The sequence below is a fragment of the Sciurus carolinensis genome, unplaced genomic scaffold (assembly GCF_902686445.1).
Source record: "Sciurus carolinensis unplaced genomic scaffold, mSciCar1.2, whole genome shotgun sequence".
Classification (NCBI taxonomy): domain Eukaryota; kingdom Metazoa; phylum Chordata; class Mammalia; order Rodentia; family Sciuridae; genus Sciurus; species Sciurus carolinensis.
In genome coordinates, this window is record NW_025920122.1 from 996,340 (window position 1) to 1,023,508 (window position 27,169).

The window sequence follows — 27,169 nt, forward strand, 5'->3', positions numbered from 1 at the left end:
GGAGAGGATGTGGGGAAAAAGGTACACTCATACATTGCTGGTGGGACTGCAAATTAGTGCAGCCACTCTGAAAAGTAGTGTGGAGATTCCTTAGAAAACTTGGAATGGACCCACCATTTGACCCAGCTATCCCACTCCTCGGCCTATACCCAAAGGACTTAAAATCAGCATACTACAGAGATACAGCAACATCAATGTTCATAGCTGTTCAATTCACAATAGCCAGACTACAGAACCAACCTAGATGTCCTTCAATTGATGAATGGATAAAGAAACTGTGATATATATATATATATATATATATATATATATATACACAATGGAATATTACTCAGCTATAAAGAATAATAAAATTATGGCGTTTGCAGGCAAATGGATGAAATTGGAGAATATCATGTTAAGTGAGATAAGCCAATCTCAAAAATCCAAAAGACCAATGATCTCACTGATAAGCGGATGATGACACATAAAGGGGGTGGGAGGGGGGCAAGAATGGAGAAAGGAGGGACTGTATAGAGGGAAATGAGAGGTGGGAGGGGTGGGGGGAAGGAAAAAATAATGGAATGAATCAAATATCATTACTCTATGTAAATGTATAAATATGCAAATGGTTTGCTGTTACTCCATGTACAAACAGAAACAACATGTATTCCATTTGTTTACAATAAAAACAAATACAGTCAGCCATAGGTCCTAGGGTTAGGAATTCAACATATGACACTGGGATACCCAGTTCAGAGTACCCACAGATATATTGCCTGCTTACCACAGTCTGTATGAGTCAGTGTAAGTTTCCACAACATAACACTATGAGCGAGTGGCTTAAAACACACACACACTTAGGTTCTCACAGTGCTGGAGGCTGAAAGTCTGAGGACAGGGGCGAACCTGTTGGGTCTGGTGAGGGTTCTCTTCCTACCATGTTCAGATGGAGGAAAGAGAAGGCAATGAAGTTCTCAGTTGTCTCCTCTCTGGGCATGAATACCAACATGAGAGCCCCACCCTCACACCTTCATCTAACCCTAATCACCTCCCATGTTCCATCTCCACATAGCATCACCTCAGGAGCTAGGGCTTCCACGTGTGAATTTGGGGGCAGGCACCATGGGGTTGCTGTGGCTCATGCAAAGTTGAGCTGCCATTGTCAGTTGCCCACCAATCCCTTCCTGGGCCAAGAATCTCCAGGCTGGGGACTACCTAGGCAATGGCCACTGGCACTGACAAGCCTGGTCAACTTTCCCTGGGGCTTGGGTACCATCTGCTGCCTACACTGAGAGACGTGCTGGTCATAGGAGGCAAAGCCACCAGGAAACTGGGAACTTATTGAGGCTGCAGTGGGGGGAGGAGGTGATTCCAGGGAGACTCCACTGACCCTTTTCAAAGGTTCTTCTCTTTGATACCCCAGCCTAGGGTCTTCTCCAGCAACTGAGTTATCAGGTTGCACAAAGAAACCCCCCAGAATGTTCCTGACCTTTGGCATACATGCATTTCCCCAGTTCCACTCCTACCTGCTGCCCCGCACTCCCTCCTGGGGACTCCACGCACCAACAGCAGTGTTTGGGTACCTTACCTGCCTCCATCCTTATCTTTGTCCTTGTCCTAGCTGTCGTCTGTACCCCCAGATGGGGGGAGAGGCAACCCTGGTTCTGGGCTGGCCCCTGTTAACATGTACAGCCCAGGGCTGGTGAGGTTTCCCAGAACCCCAAGGCCATTTGATGGGCTGGGGCCAGCTAAACCACAAGCAGAAATGGCAGCCCTGTGTGTGGAAGCCTGTGCTGATGGATTCAGAGTGCTACCCCATACCACCGCCTGAGCTGGGATTCCTTTGGTCATGTCTCACTGGAACTGTTTCTGGGCTTTTGCTGGTTAATACCATCCTGGCCAGGCCCTGTCTGGGGCACTGGGTGTCCTGCTGTCCTTTTGCACACTTCTCTGGAACTGATGTTCCGGGAAATGCAGAGAGACCTTTGAAAAGAGAATCAAAGCAAACCTCAGGCCCAGGCTAAGCAAACCCCAGTACTTAGCATGTTGGATCAGGGAATGAAGCCCAAAACTAAAACACACAGACGATGTGCATACTCTGGATATTTAGATAAAATCACGTATATTTATTCACATGCCAGGGATATGTGCCTACTAATATCACATGTTTTGAAAGCACACAAACACATATCGATCAAAGTTGCAAAAATCTGGTGTAGCAATCAATGCTGATTAGGTTCTTACTTTGATTAACAAAAATAAATATCAAATTTACAGAGAGGTGCCCAGGAGGGACACTGGCTGAACCAGGTATGAGACTACTCTCGTCTTTGCTGGATCTCAGATCAGAATGGTGTTTCCTGGGAAGCAGGCCCTGCAGGTGGACAAGGCTGGCCTGCCATTTATCTGTAGAGCCCTATATGTTACCTGTAGGTAGGTGGCTCCCAAATCTACGATGGCAACCCTGACCCCTCATTTCCCATGCCCCCCCGGCTGGTTGCCTGTGCTTAGGCCCAGTGACGCCCAGTGGGGCCCAGGCTCCGTGCAAGGCCAGAGGGAGTCAGCCATTTTGCCAGCACCTGAAGACAACCCCTTCCGGCCTCCTCTAATCCAGCCCCATGCTCTGGGCTTCAGGTCTGGTCTACCCTGTGAGCTTTCTTCAGAGCAGTATGCAAAGGACTAGAAAAATGGGTCCCTCTCTATCCACAACTTTATGCCAGGGAACAGGCAGTGGCAAGGGACTGTGGGGTTCTCCTGGGGCAGCCACAACAAAGTGCCACAAAATGGGTGGCCAGAGAATGCCTGCTGTCACAATGCTGGAGGCCAGAGACTGGAAAGCATGAGTTGGCAAAGTGGGCTCCCTTGGGGGCCCTGGGAGAGGAGCTATTCCAGGCTGTCCTGGGGGACACTCCACCTCACCAAGACACATCTAAGCCATTTACCTGTCCTTTCTATAAAGGAGAGGAGAGGAGAGCAGAGCAGCATTCCCAAACTGTGCTGGGTCACTCCAGCCTGGAAGCACCCTCTGCTCCTTCCCATGATCCCCTGTCCCAGCAGCACAGATGAGATGGAGGGCACTGGGGAGCCCTGCATCTGCACTGAGTGCCATCTGTCTGAGGATGGTTTCCTCGGGCTGCCACATACCAGGGGCATGCAGAAGTCCCCAGGAAGCCTGGGGGGCTGACAAGATGGGACAACAGGAGACTCAGATGGGGCTCTGCCACCAGCCAGCTGTGAGGCCTGGGCCAGGTGCTTCCCCTCCAAAGCTTCGGCCTTCTGGAGTATCAGCAGGCAGGAGGGACACTTCTTGCCAGGTGGCATGGACTGAATGTGTGCAAGTGTCCCCTGATAAAGCTCCCCAGGCAAGAGCCATGATGACCTTGTCCAACAGTGTTTCCCCGCGACTGCCATCAGGGTCTGGTCTTCAGCAGGTGCCCAGCCCAGGTGAATGAATGAAGGATGGCAGGAGAAATCCAAAGTGTAACAGCAGTGGGAGGGAGGGACAGCCCCATTGGAGGATGAGAGGACAAGAAACCTAGAGGGTTTACCGACACCTGGGTACAGGTCCCCTGGGACCAGGCACAGCATTAAAATATTTACCATTACTAATTCAACAAATGCTCACGACTGCCTTGTGAAGTTAGTGCCATTGTTATATCCATTTTACAGGTGGGGAAACTGAGGCACAGAGGCTGAGAGACTTGTTCAGGGTCCCAACAACTGCTAGGGCAGAAGACAGAGGCCAGGACTAGACCCGGCTGTGGACTCCAGGCTCTGAACTCCCACAGTAGTCTGCCTTCCTGCCTTCAAATCACCCCAGCTCCCCACCCCAAGGAACAGAGGAGGAACGTAGAGTGGAGCCGGGTTGAGGGGCAGGAGAGGAGGGCTTCATCACACTGGGGACCTGATCCTCATTGCCAGCCCTGGAAGCATGGCCCAGACTGCAAACCCAATGGTCCCAGGCATCTGTGTGTGGCTGGTCACAGAAGTTTGTGAAGGAATGAAGACAAACACTGAGGCTTCAGAACAGCTGTCCAGAGAGACCAGTGCTCCCCACAGAATCCCAGAGTTTACACCTGAGAGAGGTTGGCACCATTTCAGGTGCCCAACGGGACCCTGCAAAGAGAGAGTGGGGGCCAACAAGTGGTTTCCACAGGTGATGGCTGGCAACCACCTTTCCAAATTCCCCTTAATTTAGACTAAGTGGGATAGAGCTCTATCTTTCGAAGGCTGAAGATTGAATCACAGATGACAGGGTGGTTTCTAAAACAACTTTGAAACTACATGCAGAAAAACAGCTAGTAAAATAGAATTTGCCAAGTCAAATTCCTTGTGCTTCTAGAATGAAGGGAAAGAGACAATTTGCAATCAACACTTCCATCATGTGTGAATGAAGAGGTTCGAGGATGATGGAAAATTTAGTGCTCATTCCACCTGGGACCCAATGCACCAGCGTAACCCAATGGAGCACCGACCCTGGACACTGCCTACTTTTCCCACCAGGTGCCTCCCAGCCACGCTTCTGGACCCAGGCCCACCTGGTTCCCCCTTTCCTGCCCCTCCACCCGGTGCCATCTCCCTCTTCTCTGAACTCCTGCAGACCTTCATGAACAGCACCATTCTGATTGCTTGCTGTCTTGGAGGAATGGAATCTCTGTACTACTTATTAAGCACTTACTGTGTACCAGGCACTTTGGCAGATATTATTCCTCTTAATCCTCACACTGCCTCCATGCAATAGTTATGCCCTATTTTATTTTTTTTCAAAGTCATATTTTAATTCAGACTGAACAAACAAGGCAGAAAAGTGAAAAGCTAGCTGTATTAGCAGACACAGATGTAGCAAGGTTAAAACAGTGGTATTAACAGAACTATTTACATGCATATTTACAAGTAACCCTTTTATATACAAGTTTCAGTTAGTTGGAAAAATATTTGACATTAAGTAAAAATACTACTTAATATGACTGAGGTGGTACATTATAGAAATATTAGAAGAGTGATCCTCAAGGTATATTGATTACAAAGCAGATGAAAACTTGAATAACAAATATCTAGTAACATTCTCTAGTTTAAAAAAGTTCAATGCAACTCATGCTACAAAGTAAAAGTGAGAAAGTCATATAAATAAAAGCAGAATAATGTTCATTGCCTTTGGGCAATGAAGTTAGTGAGGTGAAACAAAAAAACAATTCTTGTATTAGAATAAATTCTCAGTGAAGGTGAGTCTTGGTTGTTTAGTAGGGGAGTTCTAAGATTTTTTTGTTTTGTTTTTTCCATTAATGGCATGTTTAAAGTCCTTGGTATCAAATAGCATCTATGTATGTAAATCAGTTGTTGATATATTCCAAGACTTTTAAAGATTTCATGATTGTGATTAGTATGAGACATAAATATCAAACTGAAATAAAATCTATAATAGTCCATACATAAAAATGAATGCTACATTTTTGCAGTAATATGTATTTCTACACTGACTTTTCCCCCTCAAGAACTTAAGTTATAAATATCTAATGAGGTAGCAAAATTTACTTTCAACATTTCATTTATTTCAAAATCACTTGTTTTGTAGCAAAATAGTGGAATTAGCTGTAAATAATAAACTATTATATATATATATATATACACACATTTTAAGTTAATAGGGAATAAAGTTTATTTTGGCAGATAGTGTTAAACAAATGAAAGGTGCATACATTAGTAATATAACTCAACATCCTTAATTTGGTATAAGTGTGACACATTTCTTGCTTTCCTGTGTTCTGCTAAATCACCATACCTAAACTAGTTTCATAAACTGATATGCTGAAATTTAACTTTCCTGTTTTCACTTACACTCTGATTCCAACAAAACTTTTCATAAGCTTCTTCAATCTCTGGGTCCATCTCATGCATCAATATCATCCAATATGGATCACCACCCCCTGATAAATCAGTTCCATTTTCTTCATAATCTGGAAAAAGTCCTTTCAAGTAATTCTTGATATTTCTCTTGGTAATCCACATCAGCTGTAGCGAAAGGAACACCATATATGTATAAAATGTTGGTTCATTCATAAAGTAGTTAGGATCATTTTCAGGTGTTGCTTCTCTGTATGTTGAAGATGCATGAACTCTACCTCAATTACTTGACTGGAGTTCTACAAGCTTCAAGAGCATCTGTTTTATATCTCTGCTGCAGTTTGCATCCAGGACAACATTTCAATTCTCTGAATAATTTCTTCCATATCAGTCTTCCCTTTTCCTTCCAGGAATCTTCCAAAATGACTCCGTCAACTTCAGTAATTTTACTGCACAAGAAGAGGGCATTCAGCAATTCCCGCAGACCAACCTGAAGGATATCTGCTCTTGTAACCTGTCCATTGTTTTCCTTGATCTCCAAGTTAGATAAAGTTCTCCCAGAAAGAGTACAAATGCATGAAATCATTTTTGAGTCATTTCATCTCCTTTTGCAGCTTAATCTTTAACTTCATATTCAGTCTGATATCTTTGAAGTAGCAATTGGCAAGTTACCACTCTGTGGGCTTATTGTCAGATGATGGGACAGGTAATTACACAGGTGAGCTCCCATATAAGATAAATTTGAGATAGATGTAGCCTGTTGGTAGATGAGTTCCACAAGATCTTGCAAAGCATCCTCTGTTGTAACCCAGCCATGCAGGGTCTCTTCAAACTGTTGGAGTTCAGTTTAAAACTGCCAGGCTGCTCTGTAAGATGATTCAAAAGAGTCCTGAACATATTCTGATAGAGTGGGATAATCCTCACAACCATACTCGTAGGATTGTGTATAATTAGAAGAATAACCTGATGGGTAAATTTCAGGGGCGTTTGCAGACAGTTTAGACATTAACACAGGAGCCACAACCACCTGGGGTTTAGCCATTGCTGAGTTCTCTGGTGGGATTTCATCCTGTGGACAAGGTGGAGCTCTCAGGGGCCTCTTTTGTTCTGGGAGCCCCTGGGCCAGGGAGGCCACTGGGAGCCTGCGGGGACCTCTCGCTCTGGGACCCTGATGGCCAGGCCGTCCTGGGCTGGTGCAGCGGCGGCGCCCGCAGGAAGCCCTGGGCTTTGGGCTGTGGCTGCGGCTGATGCCGCGACCGCTACGCAGGCCCAGCTCCATTTGGGAACCCGCTGCCCTCAGGCCTGCCCCCTCTATGGCCCAGGCCTCAGGCTCTGCCCGGACCAGCACCTGGAGCCCGATCAAAACCGTCCGACATGCTCCTCCTCCTCCTCCTCCTCCAAGGCGGCTGTGCTCCGGATAGGACGTGGCGGGAGGCGCCGCGGGCCTGCTCTCGCCTCTGTGCCTCACTCAAGCCTCATGGAAGAGCTGGGCCGCAGGCCGGTTCCTCAGTGCTTGGGGCAGAGCAGACCCCAGGCTGATCCCTGGCAGAACCCGGCACTCTATCGCTCCTATTCTGTAGGTAGGCTCTAAGGGCTAGAGAGGTTGGGCCATTTATCACAGACAGTTCCAGAGGAGTCACCCAAGGAACCGTCTCTTGCTCTCTGCAGCTTCCAGACAAGTGAGTATGGATGGAAGAGGACCCAGGGCCTGGTGGAGGGCAGGAGCAGACAGCTTGGACCCTGCAGCTGTTTTGACCTGAATGGGTCCTGTGTTGATTTCCCTCGACCACTCAACACACTGGTGACATCTGCTAAGTGTAGACTGTGTAGGAACCATGTGAGTGAACCCAGGCAAATGGGGTGGTTGTGGAAAAGCCACCACAATGTGTCCCCAGGAAAGGGAGTCATAGAAGTGACCGCTGCTGTCTGGGGGCATTGTCCTTCCTATGTGAGCTGGGTTCTGAAGGAGAGTAGGAGACTCCTGGAAGAAAGGAGAAAAGATTTCACTTGGAAAGGAAATGGCAGCGGAGTGTAGCAAGTTCAGAAAAAGGAGTGGATGAGGGGAGAGGTGGGCAGGTGAGGGCGAGCTGCTTTCTCTGGTGTCACACCATAGGCACAGGGATGGGGGCGTGGGTGGACACCTGGGCTCATCTGCAGGAGAGTGGGCAGGAGCCGTCCCCTCCAGCGCCCCTCCTGGCCTGGCCTTCCAGCGTCACCTGTTCCTGCCACACCTGCCCAACTAAGGACCCAGCACCTCTCCATGATCTGATGTGATTTGGACAGCTTCAGTCTGTCCCCCAAGATCCCCTGCCACCCCAGAATCCAAGATCTTCAGTCCCTTCTCATAAGAACATTTTAAAAGAAGAAAATAAATTTGTAGAATCATAAGAAAACCTATTATATTGAAACACATTTATTGAAATGTTAAATAACCAAATCTGTGATGTAGAAAGCCACGTCTCACTAATGCGTTAAACAGCAGGACCTAGAAGAATAACCTCACACCCCGGTGACTTCACAATGGTGATAAGTGCAAAGGATGTTTCAGGGTCTCTGCTAGAGTCATCATGGGACACAGCTATGCTTGCAATAAAACTGAAAGTATGAGTCATACTACTGAGTCTTTCAGGTTTTGTTGACTACATTGGTAACTGAAGGAAATGCTAGATGTCAGGCAGAGATTTGTGAAAGCAAAGAAGCATTTTTTTTTCCTGTCCAAAGTCACAGACTCCCTAGAGTCTACCCCGAAATCCCATAGGGTCCTCAAGAACTCCAGGTTAACGCCCCAGTTCTGCACTAAGAACCCTCCCCATCCTTTCCTATGTTTCTCCCCAGAACATCTTAAAAGGAAGGCCCTGGAGGAGTGGGGTGGCCTCCTTCTGTCTGTTATGGGTGTCTGCCCCCTTCAATAGAAAGCAAAATAAGGAGAGAGTGAGTTGAGATCAAGAAAGCTGAGCCAAGCATATCCAATCCCAGGTAAGAAAGGCATAGCTGCCTCTCTCACCAGTTGAGTTCCAAGACCTCAGCCCACCACCCCAGAGTACACCACCTCAGCAGATAGCTGAAACCTGAACACTTGGTCAAAGAACAAAGAACCGGAGCAAGATGAAGGAACACAGCTATACCTGAGAATGTGTGGGTACTTCTGCCTTCAAGAGGTGAAGCTTAGAGGCACAGTGATGCACATCTGTAATCCCAGTGACTTGGGGGCTGAGACAGGAGGATCACAAGTTCAAAACCAGCCTGAGCAATGGAGTGAGATTCTCAGCAACTTGATATAATGCTGTCTCAAAATAAAAAAAAAAAAAGGGAAGGGCTGGGGATGTAGCTCAGTTGAAGAGCACTCCTGGGTTCAAATCCCAATACCAAAAAAGAGTTGAAGCTTAAGTTCTCGCCTTTCAATCTGAGCTGGACTTACAGACACTTCTGACAAATAGACCATGCAAAAATGATGAGGTTTCATTTCTGAGATTAGGTCATAAAAGGACTGTGACTCCTTCTCTGCTCCTTCTCTCGAATCACTCATTCCAGGGAAGTCAACTATCACATTGTGAGAACTCTCAACTCACCCTGTAGAAAGATCTGTGTGGCAAGGGCCCAAGACTCCGACCCACACTCAGAGAAGAAATGAAACCCCCATTTGGCATCCACATGAGGAGCCATCCTGGAACATTTGAATGTCACAGTCCTTGAACTATTGAATGTCACAGCCTTGACTGCCAACCTGATGACAATCTCAGGAAAGACTGAGTCAGAACCTACCTCAGCTGGGCCACTCCCAGGTTCCTGATTCTCAGAAACCGAGGTAGCAACGTTTATTGGTTTAAGCTGTTAACTTTGGAGCATTTTGTTAAGTGTAACAGATTACTAATATAAAGCATTAAAAGGAGAATCCTCAGGGGCTGGTGCATGAGGTGCCAGGAGAGGGGACCATATCAGGGGTCACCCCAGAGCAGTCATCCAGAAAGTGAGACCTCACAGAGGGAATGGGGCACATCCTCAGTGCGTGTGCTGAGCTGCCCTGCTGCTGAGGCCTGGGTCTCCGGTGCCTCGCTGTCTAAGGGCCTGTTCCCAGCTGGCTCTGGCAGTTCCCTCAGCTGTGGTGGGGAGTAAGAAACCACCCAGAGCTGCTGCAGGGTCCAAGGAAATGGCTCATGCAGTGCCTAGGGGGTGCCAGGCACCCATAAAATGCTCAGTAAGAGGTGACAGGGGCATCTGGGCCTTCCCTCCACCACCAGGAGGCCCAGACACCCAGGCAAGGCTGTCCCTAAGGAAGGCCACCCTCCTCTGACACTGGAAGGCCCGGGAAATCAAACAGAATGCCAACCTGAGACTAGGACACTTGGACACTGCTCAGGTCCTGAGCTGCATCCTGCCCCCACCTCAGCCAACGCTGCTCGGGAAGGAGCTCCAGAGAGCACCTGACCTGGTCCATGATGAGGGGATCAGGAACAGAAGCCTCATGAAGATGGAGATCACCCGAGGCCCTTGGTGGATGACTGGATAAGCCCAACATGTGTCGGGGTTTCCGGGACCCCCAGCCTTTGGGCATGGTCAAGATGGCGCCTGACGCTGAGCCAAAAGCAGCCAGCTATACAGTAAACAACCAGCGAATTCCAATGATTGGCTAGTTAACGATGTGATTAGAGCATGCCCCCCTCGTGTACCTATCCTAGGCTTGCAGCTGTCCGCGTTTACCTCGTGTACTCTCCCCTGATTGGTTGAAGTGTATATAAGCCTGGTGGGTGGGACAGTAGGGGGGCTGAAGAAGCGGCAGAAGCAGCAGAAGCGGCAGAGGGGGCTGAAGAAGAGGCAGAAGCGGAAGAAGTGGCGGAGGTGGAGGCTGGAAGCTGGGAGAGCGCGGAAGCTGGAAGAAGCTGGGAGAAGGGAAGCTGGAGTGCGCGGAAGCTAGGAGTAAGAGAAGTGTAGGAGAGGGACTGTGCACAATAAACTTCCAAAGCTTCAGACGTTGTCGTGTCTCTCTCTGCGGGCAGAGGGAACGCGATAACTGGTGCCGAAACCCGGGACATGAGGAAAGATGAAGGCCTTATCAAAAGAAAAATGAGGTAAGATATTTGAAAAAATTTTTTTGTATACAAGTTAAACCGGTTATAAAAAAGTTAAAGGGTGTCAGGATGCGCCATTGGCGGTCCTGGGGACACGCGGAATGCAGTCCGGTTGAAAGGTATCGGGATCCTGACGCGTAGAACGCGGGTATCGGGATGCGCCATCAGCGGTCCTGACGCGTAGAATGCGGGTTAAAAGGTAACGGGATTCTGACACGTAGAACGCGGGTGTTGGGATATGTCATCAGCGGTCCTGACGTGTGGAACGCGGGTTGAAAGGTATCGGGATACGCCTTCGGCGGTCCTGACGCGTGGAACGCGGTCTAATTAAAGTGAAAGTAGAAACACGTTTGAAGCGGTCCAATTAGGTAGTACGTGAAAAGCCGCTATAAAATTCTAATGCGCACTTGATAGTTTTCCTTCAGTAATCTCGTTGCTCCTGGCAGCTAGGCCACTGTTTGTTATTGTAATTGCCATAACTAAAGCTATTCAAATTAGTAACAATGGGGTCTGAATGCAGCAACCCCTCAGGGAACTATTAAAAAAACCATGAGACACCATTATTCAGAATGCAGCAACCCCTCAGGGAGAAACACTGGGGAAGGACTAGAAAATAAGGAAACCACTGTATGATCATATGTTCAAACCCTAGTAGAAATAAGCCCAGGGTTTATAGAAGAAAAGCTGCTCAGTGTGCCACAAGGGGGATCTTCATGAACAGATCTAATAGTAACAGAAAAGAACTCTTAAAAAGAATAAAGTGAGGAAAAATTGAGTGGTGGTGACCTAGAAAATAATTGCTCAAAAAATCTAAGAACAAGGGAAAAAAGGGAACTAAGTCTAACACAAAGAACCCCAAAAGGAATAACCAAGTGGTAGTAAAAACTTAAGAACAAGGGGAAAAGGTAGGAGAAACCTAAGCCTAATAAAAAGAGCTTCAAAATTTGTAGAACCTGCCGTATTTGAGGAGCAAATGGAGATACCATCAACCATTAGAAAAAACTTTAAAGAGGCAGTTAAGACTATTTGGAAACAGGTATGCAGAGCAGTGTTATCTGGAGGACAATGTCTAATTGGAGAAGCTCGGTGGCAAGAAATAGCTGTTGAAACTGCTTGCAGAAACATAGTGGCAAGGTTTCCCGATAGAAATGTTAATAGGAGAAGGCCAATACGCTTCAATAGATGCACAAAATCAGCAGCAAGGAGATAATGCCCTAACAAAAGATAAGAGATAACTATAGTAAAATCTGTTACACCTTATGCCCCAGGGCTATGTCCAAGATGCAGAAGAGGAAGTCATTGGAATAGTGCCTGTCAGCCTATTAGAGATAGGGAGGATAATTTCCTAGGGTTGAATCCTAAACTTCAAAAAAAAAAAAAACGGGAGACAGGGCCCTCCCCGGGGCCCGCAACAAATATACGGGGTAATTCAACAAGTTCCCCGATGGTGGTATCCTCCCACAGAGAAGGGGAGCGCAGAGCCACCTCAGGAAGTGCCGGATTGGACATCTGTGCCACCTCCAGACTCATACTAACCCCAGATATGGGGGTGCAGATGATTGATACTGATTGGCATGAAAAAAATCCCACAGAACAGTGTAGGACTATTACTAGGTAGAGGTTCCTCAACACTAAAAGGACTTATAGTACACCCAGGGGTTATTGATCCTGATTTCACTGGACAAATAAAAGCCTTGGTCTCTTCACCAAAAGGAATTACGGTCATCTCTCCAGGGGATCGCATTGCACAAATGCTTATATTGCCCAGTCGACATTCTTTGTGGCCCAGTAAAAATACAAATAAAAGACAAGGAGGTTTTGGATCAACAGGAACCACTTTAATAAACCTTACTATGGATATGGGACAGAGGCCCCTCCTAAAATTAAAAGTGGGAAATATGGAATTTACAGGTTTATTAGATACGGGAGCAGACAAAAGTATTAATTAGCGCAATGGTCTGGCCAAAGCACTGGCCATTGATCACAGCAGCTCAGAGCTTGAGAGGCTTAGGAGTAGCAGAGAGCCCCAATCAAAGTGCTTCCTCATTATCGTGGAAAGATACAGAGGGACACACAGGAATATTTCAGCCATATGTCTGTAATGTTCCTATTAGCCTATGGGGACGAGACGTCCTGCAGCAAATGGATATGAAACTCACCACTGATCAGACTTACCAAGGGACTCCTGTAAGAAATATGTTACAAAATATGAACTATGATGATAAAAAGGATTAGGAAGACATAGTCAAGGATCTACCCAACCTATTGCCTTTACTTCCACCAAAAAATGATTCTCATGGATTGGGTTTTTCCTAGGGCCACTGATAAACCATCAATCCCTATAATATGGAAAGATGATAAGCCTCGCTGGATTCCACAGCGGCCCCTAACAAAAGAGAAGCTAGAGGCAGCTCATAAGTTAGTACAAGAGCAGGTACAAGCAGGTCATTTGCAACATTCTACCTCTCCTTGGAATACTCCAATATTCTTAACAAAGAAAAAATCAGGAAAATGGAGGTTATTACATGATTTAAGAGCCATAAACGAACAAATGTACCCTATGGGACCCATCCAATGTGGACTCCCTCTTGTCACTGCACTACCAAAAATTGGCCTACTATATTCTGGATTTAAAAGATTGCTTTTTCTCTATACCCTTACACAAAAATGATTGTTGGAGATTTGCTTTTACTTTGCCCTCTCTTAATTCACACTCAGCCTGACCAGAGATTCGAATGGACCGTGTTGCCTCAAGGTATGGCTAACAGTCCTACTATATGTCAAATATACGTAGATAAAGCATTAACAACTACTAGACAAAAGTTTAAGAGATTGTTGATTATCATTATATGGATGACATACTTATTTGCCATCCAGAAAAAAGAAGTTTTGTTAGAAGCATTACAATTTATAACTCAAGCATTAGAAAAGAGAGGACTAACGATAGCTCCTGAAAAATTACAATTAGAGGAGATCCAAGAATATCTGGGTACAAGGCTCACTGCTACTACAGTCAGACCAACAAGGTTGACCATCAGGACAGATCAATTGAATACCTTGAACGATTTTCAGAAACTCTTAGGTGACATTAACTGGATCAGATCCTATTTAAAATTATCCACAGGGGAATTAAAAACCTTTATTCGATATATTAAAAGGTAATCCTGACTTGAATTCCCCTAGGAAACTTACTCCCGAAGCACGGATATTCCTTACAGCTAGTAGAGAATAGACTTCAGCAGTGTTACTGTTGATCGTTGTGATCCTACTCAACCATTAAGTTTAATCATAATCTCAGAGAAGCATACCCCTTTTGGCATAGTTTGGCAAGGAGGACCTCTGCAAAGTATAAATCTCCCTAGCTCTCCGGCTAAAACATTGCAATCATATCCCCAAGCTATTGCTCAGGTAATATTCAAGGGAATAGAATCTTGCATACTGTTTTTGGAATCCATCCGTCTATTATTATAACTCCTTATTCCACTCAGCAAATTAAATGGCTAATTAATAATGATGATGATTGGTCAGTATTATATTGTTCCACTTCAGCTCAGTTTGATAACCATTATCCCCAACATCCCTGGATTCAATTCTGTAAAAACACTCTCATAGATTTTCCAAAAGTGACTAGTGTCCAGCCTCTTAAAGACTGTGTAACCATTTTTACTGATGGCTCCAAAAATGGAGTAGGTGCAGTACTTATCAGTAAACAACTTCACACCATAATAGTTCCACCCAACTCCGCACAGGTTACTGAACTTGCAGCTGTAATATTAGCCTTTAAATTAGCAGATAATCAGCCATTCAATCTTCTATCTGATAGCTTATATATCGTTAACGCTTTACAGGTTCTTGAAACGGTACCTCATATTTCTTCCATGTCCACGGTAGCTTCTTATTTTACTACGCTACAAAACCTTATCCTACAGCGTAACATCTATTCTATGTAGGACATATTAGAGCTCATTCTAATTTACCAGGACCTTTGGCCAATGTTAATGACTTGGTAGATATGGCCACCAAATCAATTTTTGTTTTTTTCCATAGAGGAACAAGCAAAACTCTTTCATGAAAAATTTCATGTAAATTCCACTACTTTGAGCAGAAATTTCTATATCTAATAGTATGGCTCGACAAATAGTAAAAATTGTCAACATTGTGCTCCTTTAATCCCAGTACAATCCTTTGGAGTTAACCCCAGGGGACTGCTGCCTGGTCATATTTGGCAGATGGATGTAACCCATATTTCTGAATTGGTACTGTTAAGTATGTACATGCTGTCAGTAGACACTGCTTCAGGGGTCATTATGGCTTCTGCTCATTCTGGAGAAAAGGTAAAAGATGTCATTCAACACTGCCTACAAGCATTTGCTGGCTGGGGCATACCTAAAGTTATTAAAACAGATAATGGTCCTGCTTATACTTCCAAAAGCTTCCGGTTGTTTTTACAAACATTTAACATCCAATCATGTCACTGGCATCCCCTATAATCCTCAGGGACAGGGCATTGTGGAAAGAGCACATCTTACTTTAAAAAATTGTCTAAATAAACAAAAGGGGGAATAGGAGCCTCCTACAAGTCTCCTAAAGATAAACTTAATTTAGTTCTTTTCATTCTAAATTTCTTAACTCTGGATAGGGTACGGCCATTCTGCAGCTGATCGACATTATAATCCCCATAATACTCCTCAAGTATGGGCAAAATGGAAAGATATCCTGACAGGTTGTTGGAAAGGACCGGATCCAGTCCTTCGTTGGGTCTGAGGGTCTGTTGTATTTTCCCACAGGATCAACAGACTCCAGTCTGGATTCCAGAAAGGCTAATCAGAGTTTTACAGCATGCAAGTGATGCTGCTCCTCCTCGCAGTGGCGAGTCTGAGCCTTCCTCCAATAACAAAAACTCAAGACGGAAAGGCAAACCCGGAACCTATGGGCCATTGTTAGCCTGGCCATATTTTTCATTTCTAACTAACACATTTTTATTCCTTCCTTTTCTTGCTTTTCACCAATTCCTCTACAAGCTGTCAATTCTACTGATGATTTTTCAGGTCGTGCTGCTTTTGGTGACAAGGATATTTCTAGCCTTTCTTTGCTTTAACAGGAGGAATTTCTGCACTTTGCCATTGGAATCATGCTACAAATCAGATCCAGAGTAGAGCAACTCGTTCTGCTGACCCTAGCTGTAATATTGCTTTTCCTCCCACGTCAGCTTGTGTATTTCCTCCCTTTTTATGTTTCTACCAACTAACATTTCTAATAACACCTCTTAACTGTTCACTAACCGTGTGCTATCTTTCACAATACTGGAATGGTTCTTTTGCCACCTGTGCAATTTGCACATTTCTATCTTCCCACCAGTCCTAGTTTCTGTTGCAGATATAGAATTGCCAGTGCTATTATCAAGAAAACAGAAGAGGGTTTGACATTGCAACAGCCGTGATCATTGCCACCACAGTCCTTGCAGTAACAGCATTGACACAAACCATAACAACGATCACTTGGTCGAAGATACAGCTGCAGCCTTACAGACCATAGAGACTCTATAGAGAATGGACTCATTATAAGAACAGTGGATACCTTGCAAGAACTTTTGGGACTGGGATGCGTTTATTCCCTGAGAGCTGTTTTGTGTTGCCCATATTGTAACTCCATTGGGATGTATATTGTTTCTGTATTTAATATAGGCTATATGGTTTTTCTTCTGTTTATAGATTTGTCAAACAGTGGGCAAGCTTAGGAGCTATGGTGGTATTCCTCTGCCTTGGCCTCCTTCTCTTCATTCGTTTTGGCATGCATCTACAAGCTAGCCAATAGAGAGATCAAATTATCTTTCATCAGGCCATGACCACCCTAAAGGCCGACAGCCCCCATTAGTATGGCTCTTGATGCTGGACCGGTAGTCAAAGACGGGTAATGAAGGAGGTGGCTGTGTACCAACCTAAGACAGGAGCTGCAGCATGCTCTGCAGGACTCTGATGACGGTAAGGACATATGCTGACCACTCAGCCTAAGACAGGCACGGTCCCGAGCCTTAGTTTAATAGTAAAGAAGGGGGAAACATGGTCATTCACCAGGAGGGCTCTGACTCACATGGACAAGGACTGTGCTTGCCACCATGCAGACTGGTGATGGTCAGTACAAGAAACCGGTGACAAAGGGCCACACGCACATGATTGCATCTCCATGAAATGTCCAGAAAGGGCAGGTCCACAGAGACAGATGGCAGATCGGTGGCCACCAGGGCCTGGGGAGGAGGAAGAGTGACCACCCAGTTGCTCTGGGGTTTCCTTGACAGACACAGAAGCTGCCCAGCACAGTGCATGTCCTAATTCTACCAAAGTGCTCACCTTAAATGGTTGACCCTGCATTGTGCAGATTTCACCTCAACGTCACAGACAACTATGTGGAGATGCCACTTTTTACCCGTCAGACTGGCAGGAGTGAGAGTGTGACCCCCCCAGGCCATGTCAGGGAGGCTGTGGGGACAGGCCCTCCAGGAGTGGGACCAGGAAGATGCTCTGCAGGAGCAATATGGCCATCAGACACCTCCCCAAGGCTGGTGGCCTTTGACCCAGCAACTCCCCAGCAGGTGTTCATCCTACAATCACCAGCACAGGTAAGGAATGACAGATACGTGGACCGTGTGGCAGTGGTACATTGGAAGTACCAGAAGTGATGGGACACTGGAAAGAGCTCAGGCATCTGGGGAACCAGCTGCAGAAATGGTGGGTTCTAAAAAGAACAAGGCTTTCTCTGTGGTCTCACTAAGAAAGAAAGTAGGAGCAGATAGTGTGTGTGAACTTCATTTGCTTGTATGTCTGCAGAAAGAGCTGCACACACGGGTACATGCAGAGAGCCCCTGAAGACCCATGGAGGGACTGGGAAGGATTCTCCTGGGGGTGAGGGAGAGACCTCAAGGAGCCCCAGGAAGATCACCTGCCAGCATGCCTGCCCTTTGTGGTCCTCTCCCTCACCGTGGCAGGACCCGTCTGTGTGGCCCTAAGGAGGCAGCACTTCTGGGACTCCATTGGGCTGAATTGTGTCCCCATGAATTCACAGTTTGAGGTCCCAACCCCAGCACCTCAGAGTGTGGCTGTGTTGGAGATGGGTCCTGAGTTATCATGAGGGTGGTGTGAAGTCAGTTGGGTAGACCCCAATTCTGTCTCCCTGGTGTCCTTATAAGAAGAGGACATTCAGACAGACAGATGCAGAGGGCAGACCATGTGAGACCCTGGGAGATGGCATCTATGTGACAGGGAAAGAGGCCTCACAGAAAGCCTGAGGCCTTGGTCCCCTTTGGCGTTTGTCCTGATTACACAGGCGTCCCTTGGTGGTCTGGGGTCTGTGTGTCCTCTGGTCTGTTCCTTGCCTCCCTTGGCACTGTGCTCATGGTCTGAGCCCTGCAGGATACTTCCTGGGCTTCCATGTCCCTTGGCTGCCAACTGGCTTCAATCCATGGGAAGGACCTGCTGGGAACCTGGAAGAGGGTGGCCTGAAGAGTCCCTGCTCCTCTTCTCTGCCATTGGCTGTGCCTTCTCTGTGGAACCCTGCCAGTGGCCCTCTGTGAGACCCAGCCCCAGCCCTGACATCTCTACTTTGCTGTGACCCTCCATCTCCACTGATGGTTGCAGCTTCCTGTCCTGGCCAACCTCTTGATGGCCTCACTGTCCTGCAAGCTCACAGCTCTTCCATCTTCCTGGGCAGCAGAGCAGCTGACACCTGTGGCCACCTCCAGGGAAAGACCCACTGCAGGGAGGGTCCTGTCTGCAACAGCAGCAACCCCAGACCACCACCTGAGCAGATATTGAATGGAATGGTGCTGTGGTCACCTAGAGAGGGACAGCACCACCACCCTCCACAGCACTGGTGACCCAGAAGCTGAAGCAAGGAGACAGTGTAAACATGCCCCTTCCAGGTTTCAGACAAAAGATGGTTCCCTTCCCAACAGGAACAGACATGGCAGGGGGGTAGCCAGTGCCACGTGAGGCACACATATGAGCAGCAAAAGTCCCCATTGAGGCCAAAGCAGGGAATGACATCCTGAGGGACATGCAGCACAGGGTGGCAGAGCTCTTTGTCTTCAAGAGGAAATGCCCAGGCTCAGGTCTGCTCCCGTGTGATGGGGCAGGGATTGAGGACTGTGCCCAGGACCAGCTTTCCCAAAGTCCCTGAATTGAATCCTTCCAACTTAAATACCTGTGGTATATTCTGTTTCTCTGCTTGGAGTCCTGTTCACATCAGAGTATAATAAGCAAAAGAAAAGGGTTGGAGAGGCCAACACACATTTGAAAAGCATCTGCCAGTGTGAGCTCTGTCCTCCAGTGGCCCCCACAGCATTTGCAGCCAGGGTCACTGTTACAACTGTCACATCTCTGTGCTCATCACTGACTCTCTGCTTGGCCACCTGAGCCACCTCCCTCCTGCCCTCCTGCCTCTGCCTTGCTCAGAGCTGCCTGGACTTGGCTAGGTAGATGTAGGATGTCTACATCACAGAGCCAGGTGTCCTGGGATGAGGGGTGCCAGTCAGGGTGACTCCATCGCCCAGCCTCCCTGGCCCAGGAATCCCACAGGGATGTGGAGGACGGGAAACAGCAGTACACTGTTGCATTTGTGAGGCAGTCGTGGACTGCAGGAGCCTGGCCCTCCCAGCAGGCCCCTGGGCCACTGCCCCAGCACTGGTCAGCTGTGGCCAGAAGGAAGAGTCCACATTGGAGCAGATGATCCCCGCTCAGAGCAGGAGGGAGGTCAATGGCCGCCTTCTGGTTTTCAGAGACTGACATGAGAACTTTGCTAGGTGGCCAGATTTTTCAAAGCTCAGATGGAGGCAGATGGTGCTCAGAGATGTTTTCCTGAGTTAGCCATTTACTTACAAAGAGTCTGATAGGCAGCCTCCACACCCGTCCCCTCCCGCTGTCCATTTAGGGAACCCTCTTTGAGGAGCAGAGCTGGGCCTCCTCCAACAGCAGGTTGGTGACGGTGACGAGAGGGGGTGCAAGACCCCAGAGGGGAGCCCAGGTGGAGAACCCCTGAGGGACAGCTTCCCCGAGCCGGCTCCCCCCAGGTCCAGCCCCAGGCCTGGACATGCAAGTCCTCATGTGAGCCCACCCTCCTGCAGGGATGGTGGGAAGAGTGGGTCACTCTGGCCATGAAAGGGGTGAACAGCCACCAAAGCCTTGGGGAGTCACAGCTGGGCAGCATTTGCCCCTGGAACCAATTGGGGAGGTGCTGGGGAGCCCACCCACCCCAGCACACAAAGGGCATCCCTACTGCTCAGGTGCTGTCGGGAGCAGCCTTGGGGCCTCCTTGCCTCTTCTGTGTTCAGGTGGGGACAGCAGAGGCCAGGCAGGACTCTGAGTGTTCCATGGGCCCCTGGGCTCTACGGTCACTGGGTCACATCATCATCAAGGCCAGGTCACAGGTTTGGACATTCACCTGGGGTCAGCCCTGCTCTTGGCACTACAGACTTGAGAACATTCTGAATGCATGGCACTGCCTGAGGAAGGGAAATTACCACCAATACCATGGGCAGCAGAGGAAGGGCTGCAACCCAGGCAGGCAGGACTAGTGCCAGTGTGTGCCGCCTCACCACCCTGAATGGAGATCTTGCAAACATTCATTTCCTTGGTCTTTCTGAAGACTCTGCCCTGAGTGGGACTACAGCTGTCCCCACCTAGTCACCTAGCCACCACCACCTTGGATTCCTACCACCCCCACCCACCAAGACGTACTCCACACAGAAAGGCAGATGGCAGGGTGTGCAGGGGCTCTGCAGGCTCCACAGGGTGGAACCAGTTACCTCTGTGCCCTCCACTCCTCCCTTGCTCCCCTCACATTACTTCAGTCATGCTCCTGCCTCAGGGACTTTGCACTGGCTGTTCCCGATGCCTGAATGATCCTTTCCCAGAGGTACACAAGGCTAACTCCCTCCTCAGCTTTACACTGGTGTCAAATGTCACCTCCTCAGCCTTCTCTGATGCCTGCTCCAGATGGCCTCTTTCCCTCATGCCCCACACCTCCCATACTCCTCCCCACCTCACTTGGCCACAGCACATTCACCTTCTAACATTCTGTTTCATTCACTTGCCACCCTTCCTGTTCATCGTGTCCCATTACTGCAGTGTAACCTGCAAGGACAGAAATCTTTGTGTTTAAGTCAATAACAGCCTAGAGATGTCTAGCACACAGACTGCATGCAATCAATACCAGCTAAATGAATGAATTGCCCACACTGGAACCCTCACAGGAGCCTTAGTCTCCTTTTGCACGTGAGGATACTGAGACTCAGAGGAGTTCAGTACCTAACCCAAGGCCACACAGCAAGAAGTACCGAACAGGGATCCAATCAGCTTCCTTCCCCAATACAAAGCTGCTCCGCACTTTAGTGAGGTAGATTGAGGAAAAAATGGTCTCAATCCTCTGCCCTCTGCTTTCCCCGCACCCTTTGTGGCATCTGTGCCCACTCCTTGCTCTGATTTGCTTTGGCCAAGAGGAATGAAGAAAAACAAGTCATGCCAGTTGAAGCTCAGCCTCCCCTAACTGGGACACTGGTCGCCACCATTGAGCAAGCCAGGCGTTTCCCAGCCATGTGAGGGCAGATGCATACAAGAGCCCATCTGGGTCTCACCAAGCTACAGCTTTCCTGTGAACGAATAAGTGCTCAGTACTGACTGCTGCTGAGGGATGGTTGTTATGCAGCATTGCTGTGGCAGCAGATAGCTGATGCACTCGGACCACAACCCATCTTTCCTGCGGTGTCAGCAGTCTAGCTGTGAGTGGGCAGTACTTGCAATGGCACTTTCTGGTGGGTTTGGAGCAGAGGAAGTTCCCATGTCTATGATGAGACAGAGACAGGAGAAACTTGGAGCCTGGGCAGAAGTTGCTGGACTCTCATTTGCCCAGCGACTTTTTACCCATGGCTTCTCACCCATTGGCTTGCCACGTAGGTGTCACAGTGCAGGCCCTGGGTCCCGTTCTTCCTCTTTGCAGGATCTGGCCAGGGAGGGCAGGTGGGTGGGGTAGGGGGAGGTGTGGCCTTTCTTCCTTAGTGGGGCTCCCCTGAAGGCAGACATGGCAGGCACTATTTGGGAGTGACCCCAAAAAGCGGACAAGCCAGTCAAGGGTGTCTGCAGCCTGGGGCTCAACCCAGTGGGGGCCCTGGGAAGCCCGTGGATGCACCCAAGCATCACCCCCTTGGGACTCTGGGCTTTTGGTTTCCAGCATCATCTCTGGGGTGCTCTGAAGAGGGACCAGTGGAGGAGACGTATCCAGCTGGCAGAGGACCCCCGAGAGCTGCACAGCCTCAGCTGACCTGGGGACCATGAGTACTTGCTGTCTGTTCTCAAACAGACCTGTCCACCCTCCAGCCTGGCCTTTGACCTGCTCTGGACACAGCAGGCCTCCCTGCCTTGGTACTTTGTCCTTCTCTCCCCACAAGACCCAACTCCTGCATCAGCTCCTCTGTGAAGCTACACCTACTTTCCAGGTAGCTGGTACTCCTCCCTGTGCCTGGTGGTCCCTTTGCAGAGGCCTCTGTCATGGGGACAAGGTCTATCCACTGGGCACCTATGGTGGGCCAAGCACCAGGCTCAACAGCCCCTTACACAACCCACTTAATGGCACAACGCTCTGAAGTGTGGGCAGGAGGATGGGTTCCATCCAGACAAGGAGTAGCAACTCACAGTCACGAGGCCAGAAAGTGCAGGAGGTAGGACTGAACTGAGCAAGTCCTTGTCCTGACCCAGTCGAGATGCAGCCCCACAGTGGCACCACACTCTGGGCCCAGTGTCTTCCTTGCTGGGTCATCAGACTGGGGAGGATGCAGCAGTCGCCTGGCCCAGCCACAGCAGGGGACATGGGGGGGGGCTGCAGGGTGGGCACTGTGCCAGGGTGCGTGCAGCTGACAGATGGCATCCACGGCTCTGCCACCTTCAAGACACATGCTACTGTGGGGCACTGCCAGCAAAAATAGCAGTCTCATTTGAATGGCATTACAGGAGGAAGAAACACAAACTCAACTTTAGACAAATGAAAATTTTCAGAAGAGGAAGGCAGTGGCTAAGCCTGGTGGAACACAGCCCAGCAATTTAGCATGATTAACTGACCGCAGCCCCTGTCAATAGAATAGCGGGTGCATTATCAGTTTTGCCACAAACCATTATTCGTTATCTCTGTATTTCGCTGGCTCGCCCGCGAGCCATGCAGCACTCGCTTTTCCCCAGTCAGCTATATTTAATCAGTTACATTACGGGAAAATGTATCTGGAGAACATGATGGCATCACTCCATGTGTCAGCTGCTCTCAGATTGGAATGGGAATGTTCCAGGGTGCAGTAATGTGGTGCAACACTGTGCAAGTTAATTTATAGAAAAATTAAACATCGATTGGAGCTGAGTGGGGGAGATGAGCTGCAGACTGGCTCGGCTTCAGAGGATGTTTAAATGGCCTCAGGCTATGGAACCTGGAGGAAATCTTTGCAGGGACTCACCGTGGCCTGTAAATATTTGTCAAAAATTCCCAACTCAGTGCAGGGATTGACCAAGAAGATGAGAGCAAGATAGGGCCCCAGATTCCATGCATTGATTTAATGCTGTGAGTCTTAGAAGGTGGTGGGGAGCTTGGGGAGGGGCTTGAGGGAGGGAAGAAGAAGGAGCATGTAGTTCACAGACATTTCCTGAAAATGTGTTCGTGGCCCAAGCAGGATGGCTCTTGACCTTGAGGAAAAGAAGAGCGGGCTCAAAGGCAATTTAAACTGATAGAACCCTGGCCATTCCACCACTGAGGGAGGGAAACCCCCCTCAGAGTAAGAAGAGGCTGAACACCGGATACCTGCACCTGAAGGCTGAGATTGACAGCAGCCTGTCAACAGCAGATACTCCTGGGAGAAGCACATCTCACAACCGGCAGGGCCTCACGGACTGCATTTGGGAGCTCAGTAAACCTGCGAGGGGGTCAGCTGTGGAGGCAGTGGGTTTGTTTTTCTTTGCTTCTTTTTTATTGCAATGCTGGAGATGGAACCCAGGGCCTCCCACACACCAGAAAACATGTACCACCGAACCACACCCCAGCCCTGGAGGCAGGTTTCAGAGGTGCTGCTGCTCCCTCAGGGGACATGCTGTGCTGGTTGAGTGGCTCTGCTGACTGGCATGGAAGAACCAACCACTAGGCTCTGTGCAGCTGGTCCAGCTGCCCAGGGAACTGACCAGGTGACAGCATGTGTGTTCTGGGGGAGACACATCTAGTGAGCCCAGGACACTGAGTCAGGACTTTGGGGTGATGTGAGGCTCAAAGGCATCAGGCAGTGCTTCATGCAGCATCCCATGTTGGGCCCCAGGCTGCAGAGGTGCCTGTGAGGCAGACGGTGAGCAGGGAGCATTTCCTGCCCAGAGCCACTGGCATAGGCTCACAAAGCAGGTGGCACTTAAGTGGGTCCTGGAGACTGGGTAGCATGTCAGGACATGAGAAATGAGAGAGTGGACTTTAAAACTGGAGAACTCCATGAGGGAAGCACAGAGGCAGGAGAAAAAAGCAGGCTGGAGAGGCGAGGATCTGCAGGAGAGAGCAAGGTGCAGAAAGCAGGGGGCCCTTGGGCCAGCAGGAGGAGTGGGAACTCTGGCTGGAGAACAAAAGATTTAGAGGTGACAACAAATGCCAGAGGGTTGGGGAGACCAGCCTGTCCTTGAAGCACTATTTCAGAGAAGTCAGTCCCCAGCAACCACCTGGACCTGGATGACCCCCAAACTGTTATTCTAGACAGTCTCCCCTGAACTGCAGACTCGAATGCCAGGTAGCTTGCCATCAGCCAGCATCTCCTGAGTACCTGTGGGCACCAGGACACAGCACTGAGGGTCCAGCAGTGACAGACCAGAGAGGGGCTCGTCCCCTGGTGCTCCTCTTCCAACAGCTCTGTTCACTGGGTCATCAGGCAGGTCATGCTCTCTGCCTGTTCACGTCTTCCTGTGCATACCAGTATCTCCTCCTGGTCTCAAGAGAGGTTGGGAACCTGCAGGCCCCAAGCTGGAAAGTCAGGGATCTGCCTGGGCAGTGCACATGGACAATCCCTCCAGGTGCCAGGTCCCCTTCACTGCCAAGGTTTCTCGAGTTTGTCATCTGCCTTTCCCTTCCTCCTCATGACAACAGGCCGCCAAACCTCTTCAGAGAGATGGGTGCACACACACACACATGAGAGTTCTGGGTCTCTCCCTGGACTGTCACCAGTCTTGGCACCTTGGATCCCTTCTGTGCAGTCCCTAGGATGACTTTCCAGGACACAACTTGTTCCTGTTGCTCTGCAGTTCAAGCCATTCCCAGGCTCCCCACTGTCCATAAGAAAGTCCAATCTCCATGACACAGCACCAGAGGCTCTGGTTGTTGCCTGTGCTGTCTCATCCATGTCTTCTCACCAGCTCCTCCACGCATACTCCAACTGATTGCTTCACTGCTTGAGTGTGACCCTCAGTCACTGAGGTAGATGGGAGTTCCACTACATCACCTCCCTGTGTCCGTACCTCTTATGATGTGATTTTGCAGTTCTTCCCACCAAAGGCAAGGAACACTTTCTGCACCTTGACTTTGCTTGGCCATGTGATATGTTCTCACTAGTGGAATGTAAATAGGTGTGACCCAAGGGGAGGTACAAAGAGTGCTGCACACCTGAGCCTGCCCCTTGCACATCTGCCACCACCAGGAGAGGGGCTTCCTGAGAGTACCTGCTGACTGGGGTCCCCAGGAGAATACACATGGATGGCAGTCACCCCAGCACATGAAGACCTGAGCAGGAATGCTTGGCATTGAATTTGCCTACCAAATATTCAGCTGTTTGTTACACAGCATGTTGTGACAGGAATTGCAGATGCAGATACTGGACAGTTGTTTTGTTTATTTCTTGCCTTTTTCTCAGCTCAGAATGTGTTTATATACCCATCTTGGGCTTAAATATGCTTCAAGTAGTTCCCCCACCACCCCCAGAAATGCTGCCATTTCCTCTCTGATCCTGCACTTGGACAAACAGCACCGGGGCAGGTGGGCAGCAGAGCAGGGGCTGGGGGTCCTCTGTGTGCTGGGGCTGAACTTGTGCCTCCTTCCCTTCTTTCAGCAAGGAGGAGGGAGGGGGAGCATCTCCCATTCTTTGAGGCTCAGGCATGGGAGCCAACCAGTCACTCTCTGGGCCCACCTGCTATTGCACCAACCTAAAATATCTGTGGGATACAATTACATTCACTTTCCCAGCTATGCTGTGTCAGTCCCCAACCAGAAACCCATGCAGTTACTACACAAGGAAGACAGAATCACATGCTATTCCATGTTCTTGAATTTAAACAGCTGCAAACACCTCCTAGAAAACATTGTATTTAGCAACTAGCCAGGTGGTGTTTTAATCCTGGTCTCTGCTCTTTCCAGCCTGTATCACACACCAGAGATTTCTGTGCAAACTTGAATGTGTCTTCCACGCATCTTTGACAGACTTCACAATCCCTCTGCCTTCCTTGTCTGGTGGTGAGGGAGCCCTCACTTATTCCCTGCTGCCTCAGGAGTCTATAAATAGAGGGAGACACACAAGGCAGACAAACATTTGCACACATGCGTGCACACACATAACAACGTACACAGAGAACTCTCAATACTGCAAAATATCACAGCTTAAAAGAGCTTCATGCACATGTTCCCAGCCTCCAGAAGTCCTTTGGGATCACTGACAGCAGCCAGCAGTTGCTGGGTTCCTACATTAGTTATCTGCTTCCTAGCACCTTCAGGGACCCAGGGAAGGCAACAGAGCCAGAGCCAGAGTCCCCTGTGCCAAGGCAATCCCAGTGTGGCACTGGGCTTCTCCTCCCTTTCCTGTTCTTCTCAGGACCGTGTAAGCTAGAATGTGGGCTGCCTTTTAGAAAGGGGGGGCATGATCAATTAAATATCATTAAGCAAGCATTTGCAGTGCACATTGTAGTGAGTCTGCTTCTCTGCCTCACCAATTATCGAGCTGGACTTTGGGACTTGCTTTGTTCCATGATGTTTAGCAGACACAAATTGAACAGTGGCTTGAAGTGTGCTTGTGAGAAGGGTCTTGGCCCCTTTCCCACCTGTCTCCTGCTGGGAGCAGGGCATGCCCTGAGTGACTTCAGGTCCCCAGAGGATGGAAGCACATGGAGCAGGCGTGCGCCCCAGTTACACCAAGAAGTTTACTCCAGATGAGCACCAATGAGATCAGCCAGACCCTGACAGATGAGTGAGAAGTGAATGCTCATTGTTGTCTGCCCCTGAGTTTTGCAATTGTTTGTTAAGCATGA

General features: G+C 48.7%; 2 pseudogenes; both read right to left on the reverse strand.

Moving 5' to 3' along the window:
- Nucleotides 1–27,169, reverse strand: part of LOC124973792 (probable RNA-binding protein 19) — a 956,910-nt pseudogene that overhangs the window by 675,181 nt on the left and 254,560 nt on the right.
- LOC124973789 (polyadenylate-binding protein-interacting protein 1-like) lies at nt 5,773–7,199 on the reverse strand (annotated as a pseudogene).